General features: G+C 45.0%; 1 long non-coding RNA gene across 1 annotated transcript; it reads right to left on the bottom strand.

Moving 5' to 3' along the window:
* Window positions 1–13,677: 13,677 nt before the first annotated feature.
* On the bottom strand, window positions 13,678–22,490 carry LOC102548113 (uncharacterized). Its single transcript, XR_015635761.1, has 4 exons — window positions 22,330–22,490; window positions 17,750–17,842; window positions 16,877–17,116; window positions 13,678–13,844 (listed from the first exon to the last, which is right to left on the bottom strand). It is a non-coding gene; the product is annotated as an uncharacterized LOC102548113 (long non-coding RNA).
* Between the last annotated feature and the right edge of the window lie 244 nt (window positions 22,491–22,734).

The following is a 22,734-nucleotide window of genomic DNA, read 5'->3' as shown; positions in this document are numbered from 1 at the left end:
TTCTCTCTTTTCTTTGTTACTATGCCTGCTGTAGGTTCATTTCAGCAAACCGTCAGAAAATAGAAAGGGAATTTTCCTAACCCCTACCAAGACTTGGGTAGGGAAAAAGAAAATTATAGGTCACATGCAGCTTTACTTCATAAGAGAGAACAAAGGTGACACTTGCAGTTCTAATTCACTGGTAAATTATTTTGTAAGGGCTCACAGATGCCAGATCGCAAGCGAGACACACCACACATCAATTCAAATACAGGAAGTTTAAGGAATTAAGTACTATAACTAACTATAAATTGGTGCACCGAGAGACTGGCCAGTAAGTCTAGAGGAGTAGAACACCAGAGTAGCAGGCAGACGGAGCAGGACCCGGATGGGTCTGAGGAAGACTTCCCAACCCACAGGAGAACCAGGGAGCAAGCCCTGCTCAGTGGGTGATGTGATGCACTGTCAGAACCTGCTGTAGTGCGTGTTTCAGAGTCCCAGGAGAAGCTGTTCATGGATGGAGTCCCACCACAGACACGCTGCTTCAAAGAAACATAGAGAAAACTGGCTGTAGCGTACACAGGCTTGGGACCAGGAACCGCCCTTCCTCTCTGCACTGTCTCTCTACTGCCCTCTACTGACAAGAATTAATCCCAAGTCCGCTGACAATGGGACAAATGCTGAAAGGAACTTAATTAAAGCTTTGACCCCGGGGAAATAGGTCTTGAAGGGAAGGTGGAGCTCAAACAGAGGAGACCAGATAGACTGGTGACTGGCAGAACATTTTCATGCAGCTGTACAGTTGTGTGGTAGTTAATCTTCATCCGCACGGGATTTGGAGTCACCTGGGAGACCTAACTTGGGATGTGTCCTTGAAGGTGATTCCAGACAGGTTAAACTGAGTTACAATCCATCCTGAATGTAGGTAATCCCCACCCATGAGCTGTGGAGCTTTCATCCTGAATGTGGTAGCCGTGGGACCAGCCTGGTCAGGCTCCTGATCCTGCCACTGTGCATTGTAGCATGAGCCTAAATAAACCCCTTCTCCTTCAAGTCGCTTTGTTCTGTGCTATCTGTTCACAGTAATGAGAAAGGCAGTTACTGTAACTCAGTCATATATAATTCCCTGAAATTCTCTCAGACATGTACACTTGACTTCCAGTACTTGGAAATATTTATATTTTGATGGTTAACATACTTTCTGCATTCATGACATGCTGGTGAATCCACCCATCTCGTCTCGGTCAAGTTCTCACACCCTCCAGTCTCCGAATGAGACTGAATCTATGCCATTTCCAGCTTCCTTCTCCTTGCAGATAACGCCAAACACTGTGGAGTTAGAAGAAAGTGGACACATGGGTACCACTGTGCTTTCCCCAGCTGACTTCCTGGAGAGGTACCAAGTCTCAGAAGTATACGTAAGATTGCCTTTGTTTTCTTTGCCCCAAGGGTAGCCATGTTTCTCAAAGATTCTGTGATGTAGAAAATAGTTGAGACATCTTCACTCTGAAAGATAGAGATTGTGATTTCAAAAATAGCACATTATATTTGGGAAAGTTAGGTGTATAAAAATCTGTTTCATCGATGCAAATGCTTTGCATTTAGAGAAGTGTGTTCTATCTGGTATTAAAGTTCTAGAGCTCTTCATTCTATTCTTTCAATGATCCATCTCTCTTATTTAGTCCCCAGCAACTTTGGAAAACAGGCCTATATGCCCAAACCACTCAGCACATAACTGCTTATCTATGTGGAGTAGTAACGAATCTCCCGAATCTCATGAGTGGTCATGAACTCAGGAACCTAACTTGTGTCTGTGAGTCCCTAAGACCACCTACGAGGTTAGCACTTTGTTAGAAGTGTTGACAAAGCTCAGCAAAGCTGTGATATTTGTTTTTCTTTTCTTTTTTAAAAATTTTTATTAGATATATTTCTTTACTTACATTTCAAATGTTATTCCCCTTCCCGATTTCCTGTCCATAAGTCCCCCATTCCCTCCCTTCCCCTTCCCCCTCCCCTTCCCCCCCATACAGGTATTCCTCCCATACATCCCCCTTATTGCCCCCTATTCCCCTGTACTGAGGGTCCAACCTTGGCATGACCAAGGGCTTCCCCTTCCACTGGTGCCCCAACAAGGCTATTCTCTGCTACATATGCAGTTGGAGCCCTGGGTTAGTCCATGTCTAGTCTTTGGGTAGTGGTTTAGGACCTGGAAGCTCTGGTTGGTTGGCATTGTTGTTCTTATGTGGTTGTAAGCTCCTTCACCTCTTTCAATACTTCCTCTAGTTCCCTCCAAGGGGGTTCAGCTGAAAGATGCATATTGAGATCAACCACATAGAATGACAGAGAATCTACCACTGCCACATAACTAGACCAGCCCCTTGAGAGCCCTCCATGTCTGTGTGCACATGCCTGTTGTCTCTTACAATCTTTCTGTCCTCCTTCACAATGTTCCCTGAGCCTTCGTTACAAGAGTTGTTTTGCAGATTCATTGTTGGGTCTTACACCCCACAGGCAGGGGTTCCCTACAGCTTGGCCAGTATGGTTTTCAGGGATGGTTTCCATGCTGCAAAGAGAAGGTTTTGTTTTGGTTTTTGTTTGTTTGCTACCTTTTTTTGTGGGTGTAAGAATGAGCATGGAGAAGGCAGTTAGGAACTGTGCTGGTCTGGTAGTGGGGGTAATAGCTTCTCCTCCAAGATCCATGATCTCACAACTAACCTTGCGTAGTAGGGTCGGGCTTACAGAGCCAGGGAGGCGTGACTTCCCTTGAGGTAAGGTGCCCATAGGTCCAATTAGACAGCCATTGGTTACCGCCAAGATCCAAGTGCTACAGCTGCACCTTACGGACATTGTGCCGTGCTGGTCACTGTTGTGGTTCCCAGGTGTCACCACTACAATCAGGTAAGTAGATTGGTGACAACCCAGGACCCTGACCACAGTTTTCAGCTCCACTAGAGAGCAAGGTGATTTATTATAATGGCATTTTCAGCACACACTCTATGTCTGTCTGGCAAGGTCTAAGGTCCTCACCACATGCCACATTTTAACACTGCCTGGCTGCCTCCATGTATAAGCCACAGTGAAGTCATGACAGACCAAGATAATGCCAAGTTTTAAAGTCACGCTGTAGCGATTGCAATTTTTAATTAAGCAACACAGACGTTGAGTAGGCTGTAAAGACAATTCCAATTCAACAATAGATTAGAAAACAGCAGAATCTAAAGAAAGGACACATTTTTTGTATATTTCTTCTATCAGGTAATAGTTTTTTTTATCTTTGTATTCAGCTTGAAGGGACAAATGGTGTTTTTTGAGCTTCTGTCCCTTCTATCCTGCTTAGAAACCCACCCAAATCTAAGGAAAATGGGTGCCTCTGGAGAGATTGTGCAAATGAGTCCAGGCTAATTGCTGCTGGATAAGTACAGTTTAGCAGCTGTGTGAGCGGGAAGAAGGGGCTGTGGGGAGGATGTGCTTAGATTGCATCAAGAGGAACCCAGGTTCAACTTGAGGACAATTTGCTAACTAAGAACTTGAAAGCCTGAAACAGCTACCGAGAGTTATGAACTCCTTTTTGTCTTAAAAAGAGGAAAGAAATGAAAAGATGCAGCAAAGCCATCCCTCAGTCTGGGTGCCAAGGCCCTGTTTCTCTTTTTATCTCTACCTCAGACGCCAGTCAAGATCCACAATAAACTCAGCAGCTCTAGAGCAGACTCCGATACCCAAGAAGATGGGGTGTTACTGTATTCCAGGTTAGGCTTCAGCAAAATTGGGATTATTTTTGGAATAGGGTGCTGGTATCCGAGATGAGTTGTTGGAGTACAGAGACAGACTTACGTGTTGAATTACGAGTTCCAGCACTCTGTAGAAGAAAGCATCTGCTACAGAGAATGAATCTAAAAGTCACAGGCCTCCGGGGGAAGAGGTGCTCGGCTCAGAAAAGCCAGCTGTCTACCCTGAGAGCCAGAAGCCAGAGGAAGCCCCAGCTAAAAGGAGACATGTTTCCCCATGTGTCACGGGGTTGGGTCAGCTTTTGACAAGACATTTAGCCAGAGAGAAGGTCAGTTTTACTTCTTCGAGTTGCGTGTGTGCTCAGAGCCTTCAGAAACTTAGAAACAAGACCTCAGAGACCCAGCCAAAGCTGTCCCAAGACTCAACAAATGGCCAGCCTTAAGGAACAGAAGGTGCGACTGACAGACAGACATAGAAGGGACCCAACAAGAACATTGGCTCAGACTTTTCTTGACCTCTCTGACACTATGACAAATTTCCTTGAGTCTCTGTCTACCTGCCTGTCTCTCATTTCCTCTCTGCCTCTGTGGTTCTGTCCGCCTCACTTCCCCAGCTCCCCAAACATGCGCCTTTTATTTAGATGCCTGGAATCAACTGAGGGCCTTGTGTATGCTAAACAAGCGCTTTACCAAGACACATCCCTGGTCTTACAACAAACTTCCTTCCTGTCAGCTCTTAGGCAGAAAGAGCAGGGGGATGTTTCCTTGTATTGTTAAGCAGTATGGCTTCTGCAGAAAGGACCTGTAATCTTTATGGCCATTCTTAGGGGGTGAAGAAGGCCAGGGGCTCCCTCCAGGAGCCCCTTTCTTTCAACTACTCAGTGCAGCAAGGAGCTGGACTTCGAGGTTGGTTTTCAGAGCTCGGCCGCTGCTCTTTTGTCCACGTGCCTCCTCTACTGGGTTTGGTTCACTGCATGGATGGGAGTGGTATAAAAAACTAGCAAGATGAAATCATCGCTCACATAAACAGGGTGACGTCTTATTATAAACAACCATGCCAAGTAAGTCATGATGTCCATTCACAGTCTGGGCACTGCTAAAAAAGGCTCATTGATTTAATCGAAGGGCTCATTTATGGCCAAGTAAAACAATGACAGAATCCTGCTCAGGAAGAAATGTTTTTAGTGTAAGCAAAAGTCGCATGAGTTTTACTAAGTAACAAAGTTCAGAACATGGAAGCAGGCCATTAAAGATGCACAGAAGCCAGACATAATGGCACACGCCTATAATTACAGTTTTGGGGAAGCAGAAACTGGAGGGTCAAAGTTCAAGGTCCCTGCTGGCCTGGAAATTTGGTTCTTATCAGACAATGTAATTCTGGAATTGGGTAGGGCATGCTACTCTCATTTCCCAGAGGACCAAGCAAACTGAGGAGGCTCCCATCATTCCTTGATGTTTTTGCTTCCTCTTCCAGAAGGTCCACTCTCTTTTATTACTATTAATTCACTTCTCAGTATCCTTCATAATTATAACAAATTTAATCCCCAGTTCTTAAAAGAAACTTACCATTATAAAGTGTTAGGAGGCAGTTTAAATTAGATGTTAGATGTATGGCCATTGACTGGACAGCCATTGCCCGAGTGCCTACTGAAAGAAAGATATTCTGTCTGTTACAGGGAGCCTTAAGGAGAGCACACAGAAGCTCACACTCAGGGATCCCCCCTGCTCCTGACATCAGAGGGGAGTCACACACATTATTTACCTTGGGTTTCACACTCAGGAACCACCCATTTACAAGGAGAAACCAGTCCTGGATAATGGAGGGGAGAACTGTGGCAATGCCTTTCAGAACTTAAAACACCAAATGGCACAGAGGAGAAATGATCCCCTCCCCCACCACCCGCATACACAACCCTGCTAGGATTTTACATAGTGGAAGGCAAGAGCGTACAGGGCTTTGCTGAGGTCCATTAAGGAAAGGCCCTGTCCTCTTTGTAACTCGTGGCTATCTTATGGATTTACTTATAAATTCTCTATTTATTATTAATTTGTGTGCTTTTCTGTTGCATGGCATTGGTCCAGTGACTTGGCTCTTAGTTGAATCCCTGGCCCTGGGTGGTGACATGGATTTCTGGTAAACAGCAAAGATGCCATTTCGTCTCCTTCCTTAGGACTTAATTTACCCTTAGGACTGGGTTTAACAATGACCTGGATAATAAACTCCCTCTAGAGAAAGCTGTCTGTTCTAGAGACTCTAGAACAGTGGTTCTCAACCTTTGTGTCTCGAACCCCCTGGGGCTCAATCAGCCCTCGAGCAGAGGCCTCATGTCAGATATTCTGCATATCAGATATTTACGTTATGGTTCATAAGAGTAGAAAAATTACAGTTGTGAGGTAGGAACAAAATAATTCTATGCTTGGGGGTCCCTACCGCGTGAGGACCTGAGCTAAAGGGTCTCCTCGGAAGTACTAGGAAGGTTGAGAAGCACTGCTCATGTAATGAATACATGACTATAATGAAAATACATCGTGTGTGATGTGCATGCAAAGCCTGCCTCGACATACAGGTTGGCACAGCCGTCCCTCTGGCCATTGCCCGCTTTCACCCATGAAGAGCACTTTCTGTATAATGCTCTCCACTGTTCATCCTCCCACCTTGACAAGAGTGTCCTCTGAGATGAGCCTTTTAATAATTGCTGGTCTCACCCTTGAGAGGGTCTCAAGGGTGTAGAGAACTCTGCCTTTCCTCTCCATTAAAATAGTAGATTTCAGATAAATGGTAACAAAGAGACTGAGCCTTGGACCTATCAGCACCTCTCTCTGCTCTTGCCCACGCCACCCTTGCCCATGCCCCTTGTTCACCATCCTTGACCACGCCCCCTAGCTCGAAGGCCATCACACCATCCTTGACCACATCCTCTTGGCAGACATGACCCAGCCCAAGATCACGTTTCACTTTCACCATTGTAAACATCTCTTGTTGTGATCTTCACACCCTGGGTGCTGCCCAGGACACAGCACAGCCACAGGGTACCAGCATTGCTGCCATGCAGAACTGCTCCCAAATGCCATCATCTCAGCGGATTTGGCCAGCATCACTAACTTGTGGTGACAGTCCTCATCACCACCTAACTCCCCGGGTGACAGCATCACTCTCTGAAGATGAATGTACCAGTCCTTCCAGATGTGCCCGGATGTGGGAAAGCTGCCCACGGTCACACTCTTCTCTCCCAAAGGATTTACTGTGTGTGATGCCGAGAAGCCTAGAGTCCTGCTTTGTCACTGGCACTGTGTGCTGCCCAGAAGCCTGGGCTGTCCATGAACAAGCTCAGATCCTCCTCTTCATACAGCGTTCCGTCTCCATGGTCTCATCATCATCCGTGTCCTCTCTACAAAGCCTCCCACTTCCAAGACCACCAGCCACAGAATACTACATAAGGACCCCTACTCCTCATTCCAGAATGAAGAGCTTGACATATATGCATGGGCAGACTCTCCTGCCATAGCTGGTCTTATAAATGCACAGTGTCCTAGTGCCCCTGTCCATTGTCCCAGCACAGGCTTGATCCCTTTGAGGAACTAGGGCCCCATTCGTCTCCCATCCATGCCCCTGACCAGTGGTGATGCCAGCATCCTGCTACCCCAGCTTCACCCTAGAGTGTTCTGTGTGTGAGGATGTGTTAGGGTTTCCTTTACCTCTTCATTAACATTTATAAACCATTTAACCTGTTCAGGGGTCTGTGGACGAGCCCAGACTCCCAACTATATAGTAAGCATTAGTAGAGTGTGGCTTTGTGGGTTCCTGTCCTGGACAGATCTGCCCTGACCTCTCGCCTTGGGTATCCAGTCTACAGGGCAATGGGATGCTGCTGTCCAGACCTGACATTGAGGTGACATTGAGTCCAACAGAGTTCTCACATTTGGACAGGGTGAGTTGGACGTTTTCATATTATGTGCTACGTAAAATAACTTCTTTTGGACATCTTGATTTCTAGATTTGAGGCCAAAAGTTTGGAATGTAGCACAGCTTTCTCTCTGAAGTTCCCTACCGTGGGAGGTGCACATGATGCTGTGTATAGCTTATCTCTCTTCTCCGGCTACAGCAATCCGTTCACATTGCTCTCCCAGTGTTCTCTTCAGTTTTCCTGAATTAAAGTTAATTTCCATGCCCAGGTAACTACCTCCTCCAAGGCATTCTACAGATGCTCTTTAAACACACTCCAGTCATTTTTATGGACCTCAAATAAAGTTCAGTATGGGATTCTTGTCTGATTGGGCAATATCATGTGTGGCTGTGTTCCTGGCCTGTAACACATTACCCTTTACAGATTTGCTCTCTCTCTCTCTCTCTCTCTGTGTGTGTGTGTGTGTGTGTGTGTGTGTGGTTAAATTATAAAAATCACCATCCAACAAAACTCAAAGGCTCAAAATGTCACTGCAAGTTCCTGTTAGAAATGTGGCCTTCACAAAGAACACATGGCACACCAGGGCTTCTCTCTCTGATGGAGAGACACAGCGCACTCTCAACTGTCTGTTTTCCAGTCGTGTGTTCTGCCTGGAAGCCGTGTCATTCCCACCCCCCATCAGCATTTATGAATATGCATTGATTGTTGAATTAAAAACAAGTTTGTTCCGAACACTGTTGACATTAACTAAGGCTCACAAGTGATCTGGACACTGAAAGTCTTGGACAGCCAGATGGTAACCTCATCTGCAGGCTGGAAAAAAAAAAGATGGACTTTGATTTTCATGTATTCCTTTGTCTGTGGGTCAGTAGAGAGCTTTATAGAAGAGGCCACGTCCAGAGAGGCAGGACTATAAACCAGAACACAGTGGCCATTCTCGCTGCTGCTGAAATCTAAATCAGACTTACAGTTCTAAATATTTAAAATAACCAAGTAAAAATGAAATCCTGGTATTTGGCCTTTAAGAAATTCTAATAAAGCTAAACAAAGTGTGCCCAGAGATTAGGTAAAAAGTATCAAGTCAGCGTGAATACACAGGTAGGCAGGAACTAGGGGAGGGCTGGAATTGGACACGGGGAGTTAGAAAAGGAACAGGAAGATGTAGACGCCTGGAGCCTGCCGTGGGACAATGGAGAGACACATGGATGGTTGTGATTGACAGCCTCACTGGATGGAAACCTGGCTACGGAACAAGGGGAGCCAAACTCTAGGTATATCACTGGGAAAGACTAGGGGTGTAGACAAGATTATGTCTGGTCTTACAGTTACACATTATGAATTATAGTTTATTATAGTTAATTGTAGAATATGATTTATATAATAAGATGTCTATCCTGTCATATAGATAGAGGAAGACCCACCATGAAAATGAGCAGTAGCATCCTGTACACTGTGACCTGGATGGCTATAGGAAGAAAGAGCGTGACGCCCACATGTGCTGACACACCCCACCCCCATGCCACTTCCCCCACTTCCCCACTCCAACCCCCAGTCCCACTCCCTCACAGCAGCCCACACACATAAACACAAACACACACACACACACACCACACTCCCATCCCCTACACACACATAAACACCACACCATACATAAACATATAAACTCACCACACACACACACACAAATAGCACACACACACAAATACACACACACAAACACCACATACACACACAAATACCACACACACACACACAAATACACACACACACAAATACCACACACACCACACACACCACACACACATAAGTACCACACACACCACACATACACAAATACCACACACACACAAACACCACACACCACACACACACACAAATACACCACACACACACACACACACACACACACACACACACACCTTATGAAAGTAGAGGGAACTGCTTAAAAGGAGGGAAAGAGGTCCTCCTTGATCCACTTGGACTTGAGCTTTGTGGTAAATATGGATTATTTCCATTCTTCTGCATGCAGACCGAGAGTTAGATCAGCACCAGTCACTGGTGATGCTTTCTTCTTTCCCACTGTATGTTCTTGGCGTCTTTGTCAGAGATAAGTGTCCACAGGTGTGTGGGCTTACCTCTGGGCCTTCTATTGCATTGGTCGGCTGTCAGGCTCTGCATAGTGTGCGGTTTTATCACTATTGCTCTGTAGTGCAGTCAGGGGTGGTGATTCCCCCGGAAACTCTTTATTGTTGAGAATTGTTCTGGCTAACCTGGGTTTCTCTCTCTTTTTTTTTCCTGAGAATTGCTCTTTCCATGTCTGTGAAGAATTTTGTTGGAATTTTTATGGGGATTGCATTGAATCTGTAGATTGCTTTTGTTAAGATGGCCATTTTCACTATGTTAATCCTACCAATCCGTGAGCATGGGAGATCTCTCCATTTTCTGAGGTCTTCTTCAATTTCTTTCTTGAGAGACTTGAAGTTCTTGTCATACAGAACTTGCTTGGTAAGAGTTATATCAAGATATTTTGTACTATTTGTGGCTGTTGTACAGGTATTGTTTCCCTAATTTCTTTCTGAACCTATTTATCATTTGTATAAAGAAAGGCTACTGATTTGTTTGAGTAAATTTTATATCTTGCCACTTTGCTGAAGTTGCTTGTCAGATAGATGTAGGAGTTCTCTGGTGGAATCTTTGAGGTCGCTTATGTATACTATCATATCATCTACAAATAGTAACACTTTATTTCTTACTTTCTAATTTGTATCTCCTTGATCTTCTTTTGTTGCATAATTGTTCTAGCTAGAACTTCAAGTACACACACCCTTAACCTCCTAATTTGAGATAAGGCTCTCAGAGCTAGTTCATAGCTATTTCTTGAATTGTATTCCCAAGCCCTCAAAACAGGGTTCATCATTCACAAACTCAGTGCTCACTAAAATCTATCTGCAACCCGATCAGTGGTCACCACTCACAGTGTTCACTCATGTGATTTTGAGCTGCAAAACTCACACGTGGGGAAGGAAATTACATCAGTTCTTTTGATTGGTAGAAATGAGGGAGCAAGCTTTTCTTAGATCTTAACTACTATAAAGGAGAATAAACTGTCCTATCTCTCCCAACTGTGAGTGCATGTGCAGACATTGATAATGGAATCAGAAAAAGCTGCGGAGCAGGAAAAATTGAAATTAATTTTGTAAGAAAAATGATAAGATGTAAGAATGTCAACACTCACAGACACACACACATAGACACACACAGACACACACACATACACATACATACACACATACATACACACATACATACACACATACACACACACACCTACACACACATACACACACACAGTCACACACAGACACACACATAGACACACACAGACATACACATACACACACACCTACACACACATACACACACACACACATACACATACATACACACACAGACACACACACATACACACACATACACACACACACAGAAAAACACACAAGTTCACAGAGGACTTTTTTTCCCTATGATGTCATGATGGATGGCAAACAGACAGCTGACAACACATTCACCAAAAAGGCAAATATCATCAAATACACTCACATTCACACCTCGAGGATGCTACATGACCCCAGCATCATTAAAATCATAAAGACTGGCAAGGCCCAGTGCCAGCAACAAGAACCCTCCTTCCTGTCGGCAGAGATGCTGGCACAGTATGGCTATGCTGACAGACAGCTTGACAGTGTCTTACAAAATTAACCCAGAAACCCTCCACTCCTAGAAACCCACCCAAGTGAAATGAACATTTCCCTGTTACCAATTTAAAGTTAACATAACTAAAATGTCATCTTAAAGTTAATGGATGCTACATTGGCATAATGGAATAATATTTACAAGAAAGAAGAGATAATTGATTCAGGAAATAACATAAATCTCAGCTTCATTTGTCTAAGCAAAGGAGGGAAGAATGTGAAGGTATTGGAGTGTATTACTGATGCCATCTTATATCGCAAGAAGGGGAAAACTTTAAGATTAAAAAAAAATGATTAGCAGTTGCCAGTGGATGAGGTAGCTTAGGAGACAGGTTGAAACAGGGCCCTCTTCTGAGTGGTACTGTTTTGAAGGACATACCATGGAGTTATCAACACCCACAAAGGTACATTATAAAAAGGAGGGGACATTTCTTGACTTTTTAAGTCAAGATGTTGATGTCACGAGGATAGAACGAAGACTATATTTAACAATGTCAAAAGTGTATGGCTAAAGGAAGGAAGAGGAAAAAGTCAAACCATGTAACTTTGGAGAAGTTATGCTAGACTGGGCGGTGTCCTTGCTAAGGTGTGAGAGGTCAAGCTGCCTGCTCCTGATGCCACAGCGGTGCCTCTGCCAGGCTTTCCTGGGCGGGGCAGCTGCACCCCTTCCTACCAGGAGCCCAAATAAATCCTGCCTCCTTCATGTTGTACCTGTCCCACTGTTATTCACAAAATACAAGAGCAACAAATCTGAGTATTTTCAGGGCAGAGGAAAGAGTCATACATTACATGCAAAAAAGAAAGGAAAAAAAATTCTCAAAAAAGCCATCTGAGTCCAGTGCTAACTTGGCACCAGACATTTAAAGCAACTTAGCCAGGCTTCAATGTGGAGTGGAGCTCAGCCCTCCTCATGGGGGAAGCAGCAGGATGCAGGCTGCTGGGAAGACAAGTAGCCAATCCACAGTTCACTTGAGAGGAAAATCCGGCTTCTCTTCAGTCCTCAAGCAGCAAAACGGTGGCACATTAACCCCCTGCGTCCTTTCAATAATGTAGAAAGTAAATCTAAGTCACCCCACCCAATGGATATGAGGTTCTGCTGTAGAAAATACCTAGGTCAATGCCACCTGGCACTTTTCCACAGTCATTTTCTCCGTCCCACATTTTATTATTATGGTGTCTATGAAAAGGTCCCCTGCACCATAAGGAAAGTATGAAAAATGGCCACCAAGCATTCATCATTTTTGTAATATAAATAAATGTGTGGTATGGTAATAAATATACAGTGTTCTCTACACATTCATTATTGCAGTAAATATGTGAAAGGCGTTTCAGACCAGAAGGGCGTAATTCCAGCCATTTGCCCCCATTTGTCATAGGGAGATTTCCTTCCTGAGGGACTACACTGCAAAGTTTTGTGACTTTTAAAGAATAGACACATGGCGCGACGTGCCCGTAAGCCTCCTCCACTTGCCACTCCTCGTGAACTGAGGTGGATTATGTCATTCCCTCCGAAGCCTCATAACGAAGCCCGAAGAGTAATGACCCTGAAATGTGGCTTAGCTGAAATGGCTTTTGCAGTGCCAGCAAAAGATGACTCACACTTAGCTTGGGAGCTGCCTCTGAAAACTGCAGAACAAAGGGGAGAGGTAACGCACCACACAACTGTCACCTGGAAAGCCACCTTGGAAACGGGCATCTCACTAAATACAAACACATTAACTGACTGTTTTTATATTAATCATTCCATTCCATGTCAAATGATATCCCACTTCCTGGTTACCCCTCCACCAATCCCCTCCCCCCTCCCTCACCCCTTTTCTTGTATGAGGGTGATCACCCACCCACACTCTCCTGCCCCACTGCTCCAGCATCCCCCTACAATGGGGTATCAAGCCTCCCCGGGACCAAGGGCTCCCCCTCCCATTGCTGTCAGGCAAGGCCATCCTCTGCTACATATGTATCTGCAGCCATGGATCCCTCCAGGTACACTCCTTAGTTGGTGGTCTAGACTCTGGGAGAACTGGGTGGTCAGGCCAGCCTAGATTATTCTTCCAATGGGGTTGCAGTCCCCCTCCGCTCCTGCAGTCCTTCTGCGAGCTCCCCCACCAGGTTCCCTGAGCTCTGTCTGATGGTTGGCTCCAAGCGACCACGTCTGCATTGGTCAGTTGCTGGCCGGACCTCCTCAGGAACTGCCACACTAGCTTCCTGTTAGCAAGCGCCTCTTGACCACAGCAGCAGTGTCCGGTTTGGAGTAACTGACCTTTTTTAAATAAATGAGTGTTTTTGCCATGTAGAAGTCTGTTATGCACATAGTCATTTATAATATGCACATATATGTATAATTTATCCATTTATTCTTAGGGATAGATACGTCTACTTGGATCCAATGGCTCTTCCTCATCCCTTGGTTTTAATGATGTCAACAGTCTCAAAACAGGACCTTGGTTGAAGTTGTAATTCTGCTACCATTCGTTCCTGTGCTCCTAGGAATTAAGAAAACCACATTAAAAATATGTGGTGGTCTTGTTCATTTTTCTGTGCTGCCAGCAAAGTTCAGAAAACATCTGTGCACCTGTGTCCCTGCTGCTTCTGGGACAGGGCTTCCCGCCACTTCTCAGGGAAACTGTGTCCCTAGATGCCTTGTTAGGGAATTGGTCTTCGTATGCCTGGAGAATAGCTTTCTGTCAGCCTCTTCTACATCAATGGACCACCCAGTTATCATATTCCTCCTGGGCTATGTGTCAAGCTGCACATTTATTTTTCTTAATCTTTCCTCAGAAATCAATTCTGTGAGTCCCTTAATCATTTTTATTGATCTCGCTTGAATTTTCTCTAGGATGATGGCACCTGTCTGCTCCTGAAGTACAGGTGCTGTCTGCCTCACTTACTGTCACCGTCTCCACTCAGGTTCAACCAGGCTCCACAAATACTCAGCACAGAGCATGCCAGCTGATGTTTGCCTCAAAACAAAACAAAACAAAACAAAACAGCAGTTCTCCACAATTTGTGAGGCCCTACCCAACAGCTTGCGCCTTAACCATTTGGGCATCCTGTGCTGATTCTGTATCAGATCCCATTATAGACAAGACATCACCATTATTAAGTGAAGAGGTCCACTTCCCTGCCATGTCTATAAATTTCCAAGGCTTCATATCTACTTTCCACCAGGCGTCCTGCTTCTCTGCTCCTCACTGCTCCTCACTGAGCCTGCTGTATGTCAGATGAGCATCATAAGAGTGTGTCGAGAGAGAAATGATGTGCAAATTGTGTTCTCCAGAAACAAATCTCCTGCTTTGTAAAGGTGGCAAGCTTGTCGCTCGTGCAGATAAGTTGTGTGACTAAAACAGAGACCATTCGGAAAGTAACAGGAAAAGCAGGATTCTCAGTGGGTTGGTGGAAAACACAAATTATTCTGCAGGGAAAAGAGGTTGGTGATAGGCTGTGTCTATGGTGACTGTTCTGTTCTTGTGAGTACCAGCTGATGGTCCAAAAGTTTTTACTGTTGTTGTTTTGTTTTGTTTTTGTTTTTGTTTTTCTTTAAACTTAAGTATCATGAGAGACACAATTATTTGGGTATTTATTTACATATTATTTTGCATAACAAGAATTGGACCTAGATCCTCATGCATGCTAGGCAGGTGCACTACCCCTGCCCTGTGACCCAACCCTACATCGGCCATTTTTGTAGATACAGGAAGTGAGCCTGTGACTTTCCCTGGGCAGCCATGGACAGATATCCATTCGTCTTGGACAGGGAATGTGGCAGATCAAATTGAAGATCCTATCCAAGTCTCGTTCAGTGGACCCCTAAGTCTACTGGGGTCACTTCCAGGAGCGCTGATGCCAGCTGCAGCTGGAGTACCCATCCCACTGGGGCGATGGTTTACCAAGGCTCAGACTCCATCTGTCCAACTTGCAAAGAGCTGGGCTGAAGTCTCCCAGCAATGTTTTCTTCTTACTTAACCTCGGGGTGGGGCTCGTGGATATTGTTTCTTTTATGCACTGCCACCTCCCTCCTAAAGAGAGTGTTTCAATCTGAGACTAGGAGCTACACCAACGTCACAGAAACACTGAAAGTGCGTCTTGGTCAGAAGAGTCAGTAAACTGAGAGGTCGGAGTGCAGGGTGTAACCCCAGGTATGTCGCCTAAGAGTCTTTGTATTAAGACACTTCTCAGTGTCATAAAGAATCCCCCGTTTGGGAAGTAAGGGTGCGTTCAGGTAGATGAGGGCACTGGGAACACATGTATGGGACTTTTTATGAGTCAGGTTTTCCGCAGCATCATGTCAACCAACTTCAGAGAAGTACGCAATCCTGGGGGTGCAGTGGGGGGAGAATCAGCCAACTATGTGATGTTAAGTAATTTTTCATTAACTTGATAACAAAAAATAATAACTTGAAAGCATATTGAAGCCTCTTTTTAAAATCTGCGCTGGAGAGATGGCTCAGCAGTTGAGGGAAGTTGCCGTACAGTTATGAACAGGAAGGAGGTTTGGATAACAGCACCCGTGCACATCCTATGACCCTGGCTAGGGCTTGCTGGGTTATCTGGGAGGACCTGAGCCCAGGGTTCAGGGAGAGACCCTGCCTGGCACAAGGAAGTATGTAGAGAGTGACAGAGGATACGTGACACACTCTAGCTTTCAGGAGTATGCGTGAGTGTGTATGTCCACCTACACATACACCAACACAGATGTGAGCACACATGCATACATAAAAACGAATATACAAACAAATATTAAAATTCCGTGCCTAGAGAAATATTCCACTGGCTTTTGTGTTTGCCTTTCATTTTTTGGAGGGAGGGTCTCATGGGCCCAGTTTACTGTGAAGCCAGAGGTTGGCTTCAAACTCCTGCTCTTCCTGCCTTCACCTCCCAAGAGCTGGGATTGCAAGGGAGTACCATCACACCTGAAGATTCACTTTTATGAAAAAGAAAACTATTTCAGACCCCGCAAGTCTACCTTGAGAGCGGCTCACTCATACATGGACCCCAGCTTTTCTTACTCTTCATTGAGGCAAAACAACTCCCCAGGCAGAAGAGAGCTTCATTCTGGAAGGAGGAATTCAAAGGGAAGGGCAGCTGGCCCTAGGCTCTCCATCTGCCATGGCCCATTTGTCTTTGCGAGGAAATCAAGAGTCTCTATCTGCTCTATGTGAGATTGTCCGGCTTGGCTAAGCTAAAATCAAATCCATATGCATCAAATCTCCATGCTAAAATGAAAAGTGGTATTTCGGGGAGATTCGGTTTGTCCTCCAAAGGACAAAGCAATCATTCCTGAAACATGAACACAACATCCAGTGAGCAGTGAGGGGCAACCTCTAGTCAGCTCCCTCACAGCTGTGCCACGAGCTGAAGACCCAGTTCCCAGCTCTCCTTTCCAGAGTTCGGAGGCCCTGCAGGAGTGAGTTTTTTAATCTATGACTTAATGCCTGTTACTAAGTGATTCTGGCTGTGTCAATAAATGTGTTTGCAGCTCTAATTGTGTTAATGAATTGAACATAATTAAACTTACAACATGTCATGAGTTTCTTCTGGCAGAACTCAGTAGATTTTTCAGAAGGAAAAAGAAAATCTCTGTTGGAAAACAAACACACCACATAGCTTCAGGTGTCCCAGCACAATGTCTGCAGAAAGGGTTGAAATGAGGTGTTCAGGAGTTGGCTTTGTGAAGACTCCTTGGTGAATAAAACTGCACTCCATTTGCAATGTCAGTGGCCTCCTCTTTGGTGAAATCTGCAAGGCCAGAAGCTCCCTTAGGGTAGAAAAGATGTGCAATGATGACTAGTTTTGATTGTCTACTTGATGAGACTTTTTAATCACAACAGAAACGAATTTTTGGGTGTCTGTGAGAGAACTTCTTGACTGATATAACTGAGATAAGAAGACATACCCTAAATGAGAGTGAGTCCATGGGTCAGGCTCCTGAACTGAATAAAAGGAGAAAGCAAACTGAGCCCAAGCATCTCGGTGTCCTGCTGCTCATACCTCAACATCGTCGTGGAGCCAAAATCAGCCCCCCATATCCCCCAAGTTGCCTTAATCATGTATTTGATCACAGCAGTGAGAAAGGTAATCAAGACCATCTCTATCACTTTACCTTTGCCCTTATTCAATAAAGATCCACGCCTGAAAATGTCTTCCTGGTCACTATTTGTTGCTGCGGTGTAAACACCAAGACCAATGGTGGAGAAAGGGTTGGCATCAGTTTACAATTCCCCAGTCTGTCACTGAGGAAGTAAAGCCAGAAAGTAAAGCCGGAACTTGGAAGTGTGCAGAGGGCTGCTTCCTGCCTGCCTCACCGGGTGTGTTCAGCTAGCTTGTGTAAACAGCCCAGGCCAATCTGATCTAGGCATGGTGCTACCCACGGTGGTTCAGACCCTCTTACCTCAGTCATCCAGCAAGCCAGTCTGTCAGACAGTGCCACAGGCCAATCTGATGGAGGCAGTCATCAACTGAGGGTCCCTCTTCCCAGGTGACTCTAGTTGTGTCAGGGTGACAAAACCAATCATTAAAAGGGGAGTGGGGTATGGGAAAGGGCTCACTCACTTTCCTTTAAGAGTCTGGCTGCCCAGACTGACCATGCTCCAGTGAGGATATGGGCAACACAACTTGGACTTGGTTTTTAGTTTGTTTTTTGTTTGGCTAGTTTTGTGTTTTTCTTTTATTCCCCTGGGAGGAGGGAGTTCCAAGGGTGAGGTGGGGACTTAGGAGGACTGGAAATTGACAGTGCTTGGGGTTCATGATATGACATTCCCAAATAATAAAATATTATGAAAAATATATCATTACAAATTGTACCTTAACTTACAGAAATTTCATAATTGTATTAAATAATGAAATCCTTGTTGAATGTTAACCAATAATGGCTTTACTATTTGGGAAGAATTTGTGTGAGGTAAATGAGAATCAGAAGGTAGAAAATACTGTGTTACAAACAAAACAAAACAAAACCCCCAAATTAAAACCAGCCACACAAATGTTTTGGAGTGAATTCACTGGGAACTCAGAGAAGGAGGGACCATCATTGCGACTGTCATCGACCATGTATCTGATTGAGCTAGGATTGACACTATCCCATATAGGACTGAATTCAGTCCTCACAAAAGCCCAGGAGAAGCAGTTCCCTCCATTTGACAGGAGGAAGCTAAACCTCCAAGAGGTTGCCCTGCTGATCTTGAACACTAAGTATGGTACTGTAGATTCAAGTTCAAGTGTGCCTGATTTTCTTCCTGCCTCTTACACAGCTCCAGGCTTTCCAAAGGAAACATCACAGAGGTTAGGTTTACCCTTTGGGTCCAGTGTTGCCAAAAATGAAATAAAAAATAAAAAGTTACCAAGGGATTGTGAAGCAACAAATACTTTGCTGAGAATAGAACAAGGAAGCGTGTGTAACTTCAAGGAGTGCTGTGCTGGTGGCCTGTGCAAGGATGTGGACGGTAGCCACATCCCTGCCCTCCCATCTGCTGCAGTGCTCAGTGGTTGATCATTGCTGACAATGTTGGTTTGAATTATCCTTTTATGAAATATGACTGTCAAAAGAGAAACACCTTAAACTTGCAATACCTGAAAGCTTGGTTTGTGATAAAGAAAAAAAAATAAATCAAGACCTAGAGATTATCTATCACTTATGGGCACAAGGAGAGAGAAAGTGTGCTCCAGAAACCAGAAAGTGTATGCGTGTTTACTTCAGTTTTGCTAGAACATTCCCCAATAATTTTACAGGGTTACTAGTATGTTTTACTATTTTCATACTGGTGAAATTCTTAAGATAGAGAGATGAGAAGAAAGATGAAACAAAGGGCTCCCTATGTTGAAATAAACATAGTTTTATTTACAGTTAGTGAGCTCCTCGTCTGGCTGTGCCTGTTCTAGCCCAATGAGGGCAGCAGTGGCGCCATCGTCTTCATTTCCTCCCCACAAGGAAAGGAGCGGAGCATCACATGAGCAGGCTGTCCCACCATAAGCTCACACTCTCTAGCAGCCGGGCGCCCTTTGCAGGAAACAGAGAAAGTTACCCAGAAAGGGACAGTCAAAAAGCTCCCTCACAGGGAAACTCTGGCTTCCAGGGCAAGGGAAGATTGGATCCCACTCAAGACCTTCGAGTGGCTTTCAGAAAAGCCAGAAGAATGGGGGCAGCGCATGCGTGATTGAGCTATGGACTCACCGGTGAAGGAGCCCAAGAGAAAGTAGGAACCACACAGGCGACCAATGACCTGCTGAAGCGCAAATGGATGCTGCTGAACAAAGGGCCCAGTTGCTATAGGACCAGCACAACACAAATGATACTTTCGTCATTTATTGATCTGCTTATTTTTTTTATTGAGACGGGGTTCCACACTGTAGCCCAGGTTGGCCTCTTACTCAATAATCCTCTATTCTCAGCCTCCTGCCTGTTGGAATTACAGCCGTCCAGCACCATGCCAGGCCAAATGAGACTCATCAATCATTTCTTGAGGTTACTAGTTTTAATTGATTTTCCAGGCATAACCTTTTAAATAAGGGATAGTCTATTATCATCATTTGTGGATTCCATACTTGTGAGTCTGCCTGCTCACCAGAAATTACTTAAGCTTCAGATCATTCCTGTGCTTTCCCGGCCACTTGAGGACACACACAGGGTGGGCAAACCACAGCATTGGCTTGCACACTCCTTGATGAGCTCAGATGAAGTGTGCCTCACTTTCTTCTGCTATCCTCATGCACACCCAACCATGCTCTCCGTACAATCTTTTCCTCGGGCATCTTTTGACATTTGTGTGGTTTTGTTAGTAGCACCACTGAAGTTGTGATGTTGAAACACTACATCTACTGCTAAGCTCAAGAGGATGGACGTGTGTCCTATAGACAAATCAGTGAGTAAGATCGACTTTGTTCAGACATTTGGTATAGTGCTGTCCATTATGATTTCCACTTCAATGAAGCAAAGTGTGCGTGTGTGTGTGTGTGTGTGTGTGTGTGTGTGTGTGTGTACATTATATAACATATATTATACATGCAGTGCTTTTAAAAGAGAAACCACCAATAGAAATGATTATGTATTAATCGTTTGATGATCATGCTATGACTAGAAGCTCTTGGCAACTAACCCTGCACTTCCTTTAAGGTCAAAGGGTTGTTCTTGCTCGATGTTTACAACAGTTTCAAAGAATGCACCCAGTAAGTCTCAGAGGTCCATTCAAAGGCAGGGAATAAGAATTATTCTAGTGTAGTTTGGCCGGAGAGTGAGAAGTCGGGATAAAATTTTCTGTACTCTGAGACCTTGAACTAACATTAAAGAAGATAAATTCCAAAGCAGCCTCACTCTAAAGCTAACTTTTTCCTGCACGTGCAGATCTTAGGAATGACCAAAGTTAACATTTACCCCAGGACTCTCTAAGTTCCCCCACAGGCGGTGGGAAAGTACCTGGGAAGTTGAATCTGTAGGACAGGCAGGAGAGTGTGAAGGCAAGGGGAGGGGAGGCCAGAGAACTGACTGCCAACTTCTCGTCCCAACAAGAAGTAGTCACCCCATTTGTCCATAATTACTAGTTTTCCTATCTTAGAAGTGCATTGGAGAGAGCTAGATGGCTCAGCTAGAGGCACCTGCCCTCAAGCCTGACAACCTGATCCCTGGACCAATAGAGTGGAAGGAGAAAACAGACTTTAAATATTATCCTCTGACCTCCACATACCACACGATGGCACATGTGCACACATGTGTGAGAGTGTGTGCATGTAGACACACACACAATTCAGTCTTCAAAAGCGTGAGTCTGACCTCCACTTACCTGCCTGCGTTTAAACAACATATTTCTGCGCAATACTAGGGAACTCTTTCAGGATTCTTCCCTGTTACATGGGAGATAGAGTCAAACTGTCAGCTTTCAATGCAGAGACTTGGTAAGAAGGATGGGGCTGTGAACGTGTACGTGCTGATGGTGACACCTGTCCCATTAGATGACATTTTCCTGACTTTTTCTGGCTTACACTAAAGGAGAGAGATAGAACCAGCCCTCACAATGGAGCCAGAAAGATGCATGTGAGTTCTGCCTCTCTTGTTGAAAATGTGTTTGTCAACCTCGACCATGACAAAGTGCAGATAAGGGGACCGTGTCCATGAACACACACTCAGTGAGCTAATGCAGGCTTGGGGACCCTGTCTCTCTGGTCCGTAATTCTTCCTTTGCTCTCCTGGAGATTCACAGAGAACAATTAGGTCAGTCAGGCTATCGTAGAAAATTTCGCTATCCCTCCCCCACTGTCCACTCACAAGGCAGTAGAGAGCCGAAACGGGGAATTCGGTCAGGTGCCAGAAGCTCCCAAATGTGCCCACTTTGTGGACATCATGTCACTGTGTCCACTCCGAGGGAAGTTTCTCTGCGAAAGAGGGCTGAGCTGTCACCTCCGCTCAGACATCCTGTGCTCTCTGTCATGTCCATCACACATATGGTGCCTGGCAGGGTGCACCTCTACTCCGAGGCCCTTTCTGGAGAGCATCTGCTAACCCTGCCAACCTGATGCCGCCAACCTCAGCACCACCTTTTCCCAGGTTTCTTGCTGAATCAACCAATTAGCTGAAATCATCTCTGACTGCTTTGCACTGTGTCTTGTTAGAACATGGGCGGATGGGGACCTGGTAAAGTCTAAAAGTCACTCTTAAGAGGCAAGCTTCAGATCCCCCAGAGGCTGGGCTCGCCTCTGTCTTGCATTTAATAGTTAGCAATCTTGGGGCTTAAGTTTTCAGCATGGGTCCCGGAAGAATGCTGGACCAGAGTCTGGGGACTGGACTCATTGCCACTTTCCTCAAGGCATTTTTCTCAGGGATCTGTCCACAACCTAAACCCTAAACCACGCGATTCATTTAGGGGGGAAAGAATGAATTAAACAGCTCCCTGCTCAAGAGATCAATGTTGCATTTTATGAAAGATTATCTTTCCTTTAACAGCTGCACTTGAGCTTATCCTATCTCTGTGACAGTTCCCATACCTGCGTTCCCAGAGTCTCCCAATCAGAGGAAAGTTCAGGAGCTCCGTGCCATGCTGCCCATCACACCAACAGTCTAGGGCATCAGGCTCCTTGCCCTTTCCCTGTGCTTTGGCATGCTTGGGGGTGAGGGGCAAAAGTTCTCTTAGTGTCAGATTCCGCCCAACCATGGATAGTCTGTTTCCTTTGAAGTTCTTCTGCCCAGGTTCCAAATTCTTACCTGGATTTCTAAATAATTCTGAGGACACCCGGATGCTCATAAGACTGTAATCGTGAGGGGGACCAATAAAACCACACTCTCTAAGACACACACAAGGCTTCCATACGCTCCCGAATGGCCCTTTGGAGGGTATTTATTTGTTGTAAGTGATATAGTTCCATTATGAGACCACGTCTCACGACCCCTTG

The sequence above is a fragment of the Rattus norvegicus genome, chromosome 13 (genome assembly GCF_021556685.1).
Source record: "Rattus norvegicus strain SHRSP/BbbUtx chromosome 13, alternate assembly SHRSP_T2T, whole genome shotgun sequence".
Lineage (NCBI taxonomy): Eukaryota > Metazoa > Chordata > Mammalia > Rodentia > Muridae > Rattus > Rattus norvegicus.
Note: the sequence above shows the minus strand (reverse complement) of the source record. Positions and strands in the feature narration are given on the sequence as shown.